Genomic DNA, 8378 nt, shown 5'->3' on the forward strand with positions numbered 1-8378 from the left:
GTGGCTATTACAAAACTTTGCCAATTCCTGTCCCTGTGTCCAGTTGTACTTTTCTACCATCCCATCAGACTGTGGTTGAAGTGGCGTTGTGCTGGTCTTTCGGATGCCAAACTACTTGCAGCATTCATGGAACACAGCTGATTCAAAGTTATGGTCTTGATCTGAATGCAGTTCATATGGCATACCAAATCTGAAGAAGAAATCACTAATAGCCGAAGCTACATTTGTAGCTTCCTGATTTGGTATTGCATATACCTCAGGCCACTTGGTGAAATAATCCATCACCACACAAATGTACCTGTTTCCAACACAAGTTTGAGGCAAAAGACCAGCAGTGTCAATGGCTACTCTTTCCATTGTTGTGCCAACTTGATATAACTTCATTGGAGCATGTCCCTTATGCTGGGGTCCCGTTTTAGCACAACATGTACTGCATGTCCTGCACCATTCTTCCACATTTTGCCTCATACATATTCAGTACAATTTCTGTCGTAGGTGATTCAATGTCTTCTTAACTCCGAGATGTCCTCCTATTAAACTATCATGAGATTGACGCAGCACAAATTCCCGTAACTTTCTCGGAAAACCCGTTTGCCAGGTCGTCACTTTCCCATCTGCAGTTTCCCATCTCCAGAGAAGAATACCATCTTCATGCTTCAACTGGACCCATTGTGCCCAATAGTTCTTTGTCACAGGGTTTAAGCTAGACACCTTCTCCCAAGCAGGATGCAAAACATTTGTTTCTAGAAAATCAATTATTGGCTTCAAATCTTGGTCTTTCTCCTGTTCTGCTTTGATATCTATATTTGATTCCACTCATTCAGTCACTTTGACTTCAGCTTGATGACACGTGATTAGTCCAACCTCTGTTTTAACACTTACTGGAATTTGGACTTTGTTGTTCCCAAATGTCATTTTGTCGAAATTAATTATCCACTTCCTCGGTAGTAAGTAGTCCAACCCTAATATGCATTGGTCTTCAATGTCAGCCAAGTATACTTTGTGTCTGTCCTTCATGCACATGAGCACAATAGTTACCCACACTGGTCCCCACAACCTTGCAGAATGTCCTGTTACACCACAGAGTTTCTGCATGGCTTTTGGTATTCCTTTGTGATCTAGCATCTTGATACTCACAAGGGTTTACTGAGATGCAGAATCTATTACAAAGTTGCACTTTTGGCCATCCAGCTTTCTTGTCACGTAGACATTATGTGTGCTTTGCATTTTACACCTAGCTGTTGGGACTTTCACGATGGGGTTGGTGGGCATCCCTCAACACCAACCACTACTGGTTTCCCCGAGGCTGACTTATTGGTAGTATTCTTCTTACACTGGCTCCTCATGTGTCCTTGCTTTCCACAGTTCCAACAACCTTTCCTGCTGTGGCATCTTCCCTGTGTTGAAGTTGCCAGCATTGAGCTTTCTTGTGCCCAGGTTTATTACAGTGCCAGCAAAGTCTCTCAAACCTCTCTGAAAGCTGACCTTTTCTGGTCTTGAATCCCGATGACTGTACCTCTGTAAGGGACTTAACGTAGTATTCGAATTCAAGCACTCTGGCCATTGCATCTTGCATAGTAGTGGGTGTGCTTGCTTCACTTGTATCTTCAGTTGTGGACTGTCCAAGGCATCTACAAACTGGTCCCTCAGCAACAACTTGAGGAGATCGGTTGGCGCAGTTGGGTAGGCCTTGTGTGCCATACTTTCCAAATCCTGTGCCAGCTCTTGCAGTCTCTCCCCTTTAGCACCGACTCTGGTCCTAAACCTAGCCCTGTAGACTTCAGACTGATTTTGGGTTCCATACCTGAGTTCTAGAGCAGCTACTAGTGCCCTATAGTTGTGCCTGTCGCCTGCTGACAACTGTCCAAATATTTCCAGTGGTTGTCCCTTCAGGCTTTTTGCCAGGTACACTGCCTTCTGCTTCTCTGTCCACCCATTCATTTCTGCCAGTAGCTCAAATTGTGTTCTATATGCTTCCCAAGGTGCCTTCCCATCGAATTCCTGTGGCTTCCTTCGTACTAGATCACCACTATTGCTGACATTCATATCTGGGATGTAACTTCTAACAGGGCTGAAGATGTCTGCATTAGGGTTTAGCTGCGGGGTCTGGAAGGGGCTTGCCATCGTCTGGGGCTAATTAAATTGATGGTTAATGTATCCTCCTTGTGTAAAAGACAATAGATCGTCCTTTAATGTATTTAATTCGCTTGGAAATTTACTAATGTTTTCCATTTGTACTTCTTTCCATTGTTGTTGACTTTCCTGTAGTTGCTGCTGTCTTTCCTGCAACTGTTGGAGACTTTCTTCTTGTTTCTTTTTTTTTCCTCCAACAACTGCTTTAATCTCTCTTCTTGTTTCTTTTGTCGTTCTTCTTGTTTCTTTTGCTGTTCTTGTATTGCTGCCATCAAATCTGCTAAGCTGTAGTTTGATTTGCCACTTCTCGTGTCCATCTTCTTTTTCTTTTTTATCAGTCCCACTCTCTGACACCAATTTGTTACGTCTCTGGTCGTTCATTAATTTCCCGCAAAAATTCTTCCCGAGAAACTTCAGCGATACAAGTTCTTTATAAATAAAACTAATTTATTATTTCTCAATACAACTTTGCAATACACAGAATTTCCACAGTCTCTTTCACTTAAACACATGCTATAATTCACGATTCACGACTTTACTTACTGTCACTACCGCTCACTTGACTCAATTACCTGTCTCTATATCTCTCTATCTGCAGTTATTATCTCCGCTTTATTTGCCAGGCTTATACAATAAAATAGAGGGCGTCTGGCAAACACTGATATCGACAAATAACCGAGTATCCACAGTAAAACATATTCCAAAAATTTTATACACAGGTAGCAATTGGAAAATAGTTAAACAGAAGTGTACAAAAGAAGCAAAATTTTTATTGATACAACAAAAGCATTTTGGGCTTTTCCTATTACTGGTCATCTTCTATATTTGATATATGACTTCTCTTGTTACTAATACAAGAGAAAACACATTCGTATGAGACAAAAATAGGTTTAAGTATGATGATGACGCTACACTGTTGGATAAGGCCAAGGCCTAGTGCAGTATCTCATAATTCTTACATTATCTACATTAATGACTTCTCCCATTATATTTAATCCAGGGTAATACATTTCCAACTAATAATAACTCCTACCACTTTCTATATTTATCCTTGAAATGAATAAGACCAAGTAGGGCCAAGCAAGCATAAGTCTTTAGGAAGAATTGTTGCATAAGTTAGGAGATTAGTGCAATATTATAACCTCTGCACATATGATTTACAGAAATATCACCAACTGCATACAGAGGACTTGCACGAAAAGTTAGAAACATTTAACAGAATACATCTGTATAAAGATATATGTACTACTATGTGTTTTTCTCATATTTTGCTTCAGGATTTTACACAATACTATGAAAGCGCTATCTTCACACAGACGTTCCCAATTTTGAACTAACAAGCTAATGGAAAGGCAGCTAGTGAACAGCACCGATTGCTAGCTCTTAGGATTCTTTAATTTGATATAATAGTGAGTTTTGTCAACACTCTAATGGGCCATGGATGACCCCAAATTACAAACTACGTTGTTTGGTAATGGGACGCAAATATCAGTCCTTGGATTCACAGTCCTGACAAGTTAACCACAGTCCACGCTCAACCCATTAGCCATGGAAGGATAAAATATAGAAATATTCTTGCAGTGACAATATTAGGTTTAATGCCCAATAAAGAATGCTTCCAACACAGTACACAGCTTTATAAATCTAGTACCTTATATAGTATCTTTTTCATGGTTAAATAATGTATTATCAGGTAATAAAGACAACTTTCTGTAGACCACCTGCAAATCTTTAAAAATTATGTATCTGCAAACATGTCTAACATATTGTATTTTCTATTATAATATATTTTACACTAAATAGTTTAAAAGATAATATCAGAGTTGATTGATGATAGAAGGTATGAGGATTTCTTGTGATAAGAAATTCATTTACAGCTGATATTATATGCATTAACGAAACTACTTTGACTTCTCAGTATAGGTATACTTTACCTGGCTATTTTATCAGATATGGAAAGTTTAGTTCTATACATATGTAAGCTTAATAACAATGTCCCTCACGATGAAGTTTCTTCAAATGCGTGACCATTTCTGGAATTTCTGAAACAACAAGAGGTATTCACGTGTCCATCTCTTTCAGAACAGATATGCTATATACTGAATCTGTTTCCTTCTATGACAAGCATGGAAACCTTCTTTTCTGATCAAACAAGTATGGATTTTAGTTTTGTGCCCGGTTTTTGAATGAATTTAGTGTTTATTGGAATGTTATGTTTTGTTGTAAGTTTTTCCAGTATTCATATTGTTTTAGCTTATAACACGAGTTGTAATGTTACTCGTCAAATGTATTAATTATGAGTGAAAATAATAATTACCACTCATTATTTAACGATAACAGATGCCCTTATTACTGCTAGCGATATTAATAGTATCTTCCAGGCCCGTACGCAGAGTGTTTGAAAGTAGGGTTCTAATTTATGAAATCAAAAGTCAACAAATATTGTGCAAAGCATGCTAATGTTACAGGGGTTTGGAGGTATACCCTTCAGTAAATTTGTAAAAAAAATAGGTGCTATGAGAAACATGAAATATAGCTTAAACAATTGTATGGAATTTCACATAAAATCTACAAACATCCAATAAATAGTCCAGATATCATTCTGTTGTAACACTGCACGAGGAGCTAGATTTAAATTAGCATAAATATGTATGTTTTATTATAGTAATGTATTGTACTGTCTATATGCAGAGTAATTATGAATTGTTAAATTATATCACTAATTTAAACATTTCTGTAGAGCAATAATATATTAGCTATTTCAGTCATTGGCTATCATATACATACGTGTACGCATTACTGAAAGAACATGTTAGCATGCTCCATTCTCCTGAGGTACTTTTCCATAAATAACTTATATGCAGCTTCAATGTTCATAGCAGTGTCATAATGATTATGTATTATAGCTAAAGCACTCAGTATTTCTTCGGTTTGTATACACCTCAGGTAATTATTCAACCGACAGAGAGCAAATACCGAACGTTCACAAGAACATGAACTTAGTGGCAGTTTGGTAAAGAGATTCAGTAACATAAATATATCTGGTACACAGAAGCACGCTTTTAATTAAGCAGTCAGCCAGTATCTAGGGCCTGTCCTGGAGAGGTATAGAAAGCCATCTTTGATTTTCATTGATGAAGTTCTTCATAAAAAATATCAGGATTTGGCAAATCTTCCCTGTAAAATCTATAGCCTGTTTAATATCAGTGATAGAAAACTCTTGTGTGAGTTTTGGTGGTATATATTTCTGAATTTGGAGAAAAGATTACTGATAATGTGATCAAGAAAAGAAATGGTTACCGTTTTTTTAAAGTAATCCTCCTCATAAGTATATTCTGCATTTACACGTTGGACTTATCATTGACTAACTCGTGGCATGCTAACATTAATATTAGATTTGTTTGCAATATTAGTGTTGTGCTTGAAGATACGATGTGAATAATCATCTACGTTCACTCTTAGTGAAGTCAGTTCTTTACAGCATTGTTCTAATAAGAAAACACCAGAACCAATGTCTCGGCTTGGACCTTGCAAATTTACAGAAGCTTCTTTCAAATGGCAAAGGAAACACTGTAAAGCTGTTAAACAAAAAATGACTTCAAATGATTCCAGTATTTTCAGATAAGCCAGAGCATTTTTCTTATCTTCAGCAGCCCAATTGTCGTAAAACATTTCAAAATTATCATATCCATGCATAATAATCTCACACATGTAAAGTAAGAATGGATTACATAAAAAGAACATTTTCCAACCTTCAATATTCTCAACCCAGCGTGTAATGCATTCATTGGGTAGTGGAAGACGTGATAAAGCTGCTTCATGCTGGATGACCGTTTGATAGATTGCCTCTAATAGTTCCCTACATTTAGGTGAGTATTTAAACCAAATATGTATTTCTTTAACTTGATCAATAAAATTTCATATTGGTGGAACTTACATGAGTTTATGATAGCAAGATTAGGTGAGTGACCCATGCAATGAGAGTATAAGGTCTTGCTTTACATATCTCGAATTTGTTTATGGACATCAGATCTTTCACAAGTCATGGTGGATGCTCCATCCTAACCTTGACCGCACAATTCATTTAGAGATAATCCAACATCAGTCAATATCTTTGTAATTGTATATATAATATCTGTTGCTCTGACCCTCTGTAGTTTTACAAAGCCAATAAATTCTTCCTTGATTTCACTGTTGTCATCTACAAAGCAAAGACATATTAGTAAATGTTCCACATTGTGAGAGAACATTTCATTGACAAGAACAGAGTAGAATCCAGCCTTTTTTTACTTCATCAATAATTTTTACTCAAATTACATCATATCCTATGACATTGATGATATCATTTTGTGAACAAGGAGATGAACATGTAACATTTTTGCGTTGGATGATACAAATGAGTCTCAGTATTTCATCAATTTCAGCATAATATTTCAACAAGGCCAGAAAATTACCAGGAATATTGGACGAATTTAAATCTTTGGTATCACCAGGAAATGCAAAGCCTAGTTTTCCTGAAAACAAAATGATACGAGCAATTTGATGAATAATATGTTTATTCTGGGTTATACATGATTGAAGGCATTGTTGGTAATAATATTAATTCTATTGGATGATGGATGTTCAACGGAAAGCTTCAAAGCATCATCAGAATAACGATGATAAACAAGCTTAGAACGGTTGCTTAAAGTATCACTAATATTTACCCAGTTGTTAAATGATTTGTTGACTAGTACTACTTTACCACGTCAGTAGTTACCCCGAAGACCGCGCAAGGTGCCGCTAGAGAGCGCTACACGCATGTCGAACTCGGGCAATGAGAGGACGATGATGTCACCAAAGACGTTGACGTCACAGTTCCACAAAAATGTCATCAGAGATCGCGTTGTTAGGGGCTCATTGCTAGATCGCCATACAGGTGGCCATGATCGACGAACGATGTCGTAATACTTTTACCAAGTGGAACCAGAGAATGTGTTGCTTGGCCGCCATGATAGGCGACTATGACGAACGATGACAGAATAGTTTCACAAAATGTCACCAGAGGACACGTTTTTAAGCTGCTATGACAGGCGGTCATTACATCAGAGACAATGATGCACATGTCAGGTATCAGGGTGTCTCAACATGATAATAATTAATACAATCGGTTTAAAACAATAATTCATTAGTTCTATATTGAATTAAATTTCCTGATCACTTGTATATAAATCGTCCAGAAAAAGACGTTTATTTAGATACCATGCAACGATTTAAGATTTACTGTTTCACTAGTCTGACTTTATGCTATCCATATAACTTGTCAAAATATTTCATTTTACACATGACACGTTATGGTTTTACAAAGTTGAACGGTATTACCGTACTTACACATATGATTATGCCATCAATGTCTAGATTTATTTATGTTAAAACCATTATTTTAGTGACAATCTTACTGTCCGTAGGATTTTAACAAATCTCATGTTATCTATTATTTGAATGTTTTTGTTTTCACTTATATATATGTAATTGTATTACATGTATTTTACAAAAGTGTGCAATACTAAGGATTGCATACAGATTTCAATGTACATTTAATTCACTATGTTTAAGAAATACGTTTCTATATATATGACAAAATATTTCATTTTACATATGAGACTTTGTAGTTTTATCTTACATGAGTTTTACAAGGGTAGGCGTATGTTTAATTCCGTATGTTTGACAAATATGTTTCTATACTTCTGTAGGACAGTATACAGCATAAAGACGTTCATTAACACCATGGAGACATTTCATTCTGATTCATTGTGAGATGTTCCCAATAAGTCTGTCAACCTTCAAAACACATGAGCTACAAACTATCTATACACATATAACACATGTTTCACTAACTTTAATTTTAACACCTAGTTAATAAACTCTGTAGTAAATAATTTTGCTATGTAATAAATGTGGTTAATCACTATTATAGAATATCAACACTTACCATTGTCAGGGTTTTATATATATGAGCTGGGATTCTTTACAGTAGGTGTCTGTGACTTGTTGGTGATAAATTTTAATAATAAACGGACAGCACACAATCCACTTGTTTTAAAGCAATATATTCAAAACAAGTCATATGTTTGTACAAAAATTCTTTACACTATAGGATATCACAGTTGTATCTAAAACACTAACCAATTCTCTTTCTTGTCAAAAGTTCACACAGGCTGATTCAATTATTTTGGAATCCAACTGACAAGACAGATTATTTTCCA

The sequence above is a fragment of the Limulus polyphemus genome, unplaced genomic scaffold (genome assembly GCF_000517525.1).
Source record: "Limulus polyphemus unplaced genomic scaffold, Limulus_polyphemus-2.1.2 Scaffold1393, whole genome shotgun sequence".
NCBI classification, from domain to species: Eukaryota; Metazoa; Arthropoda; class Merostomata; order Xiphosura; family Limulidae; genus Limulus; species Limulus polyphemus.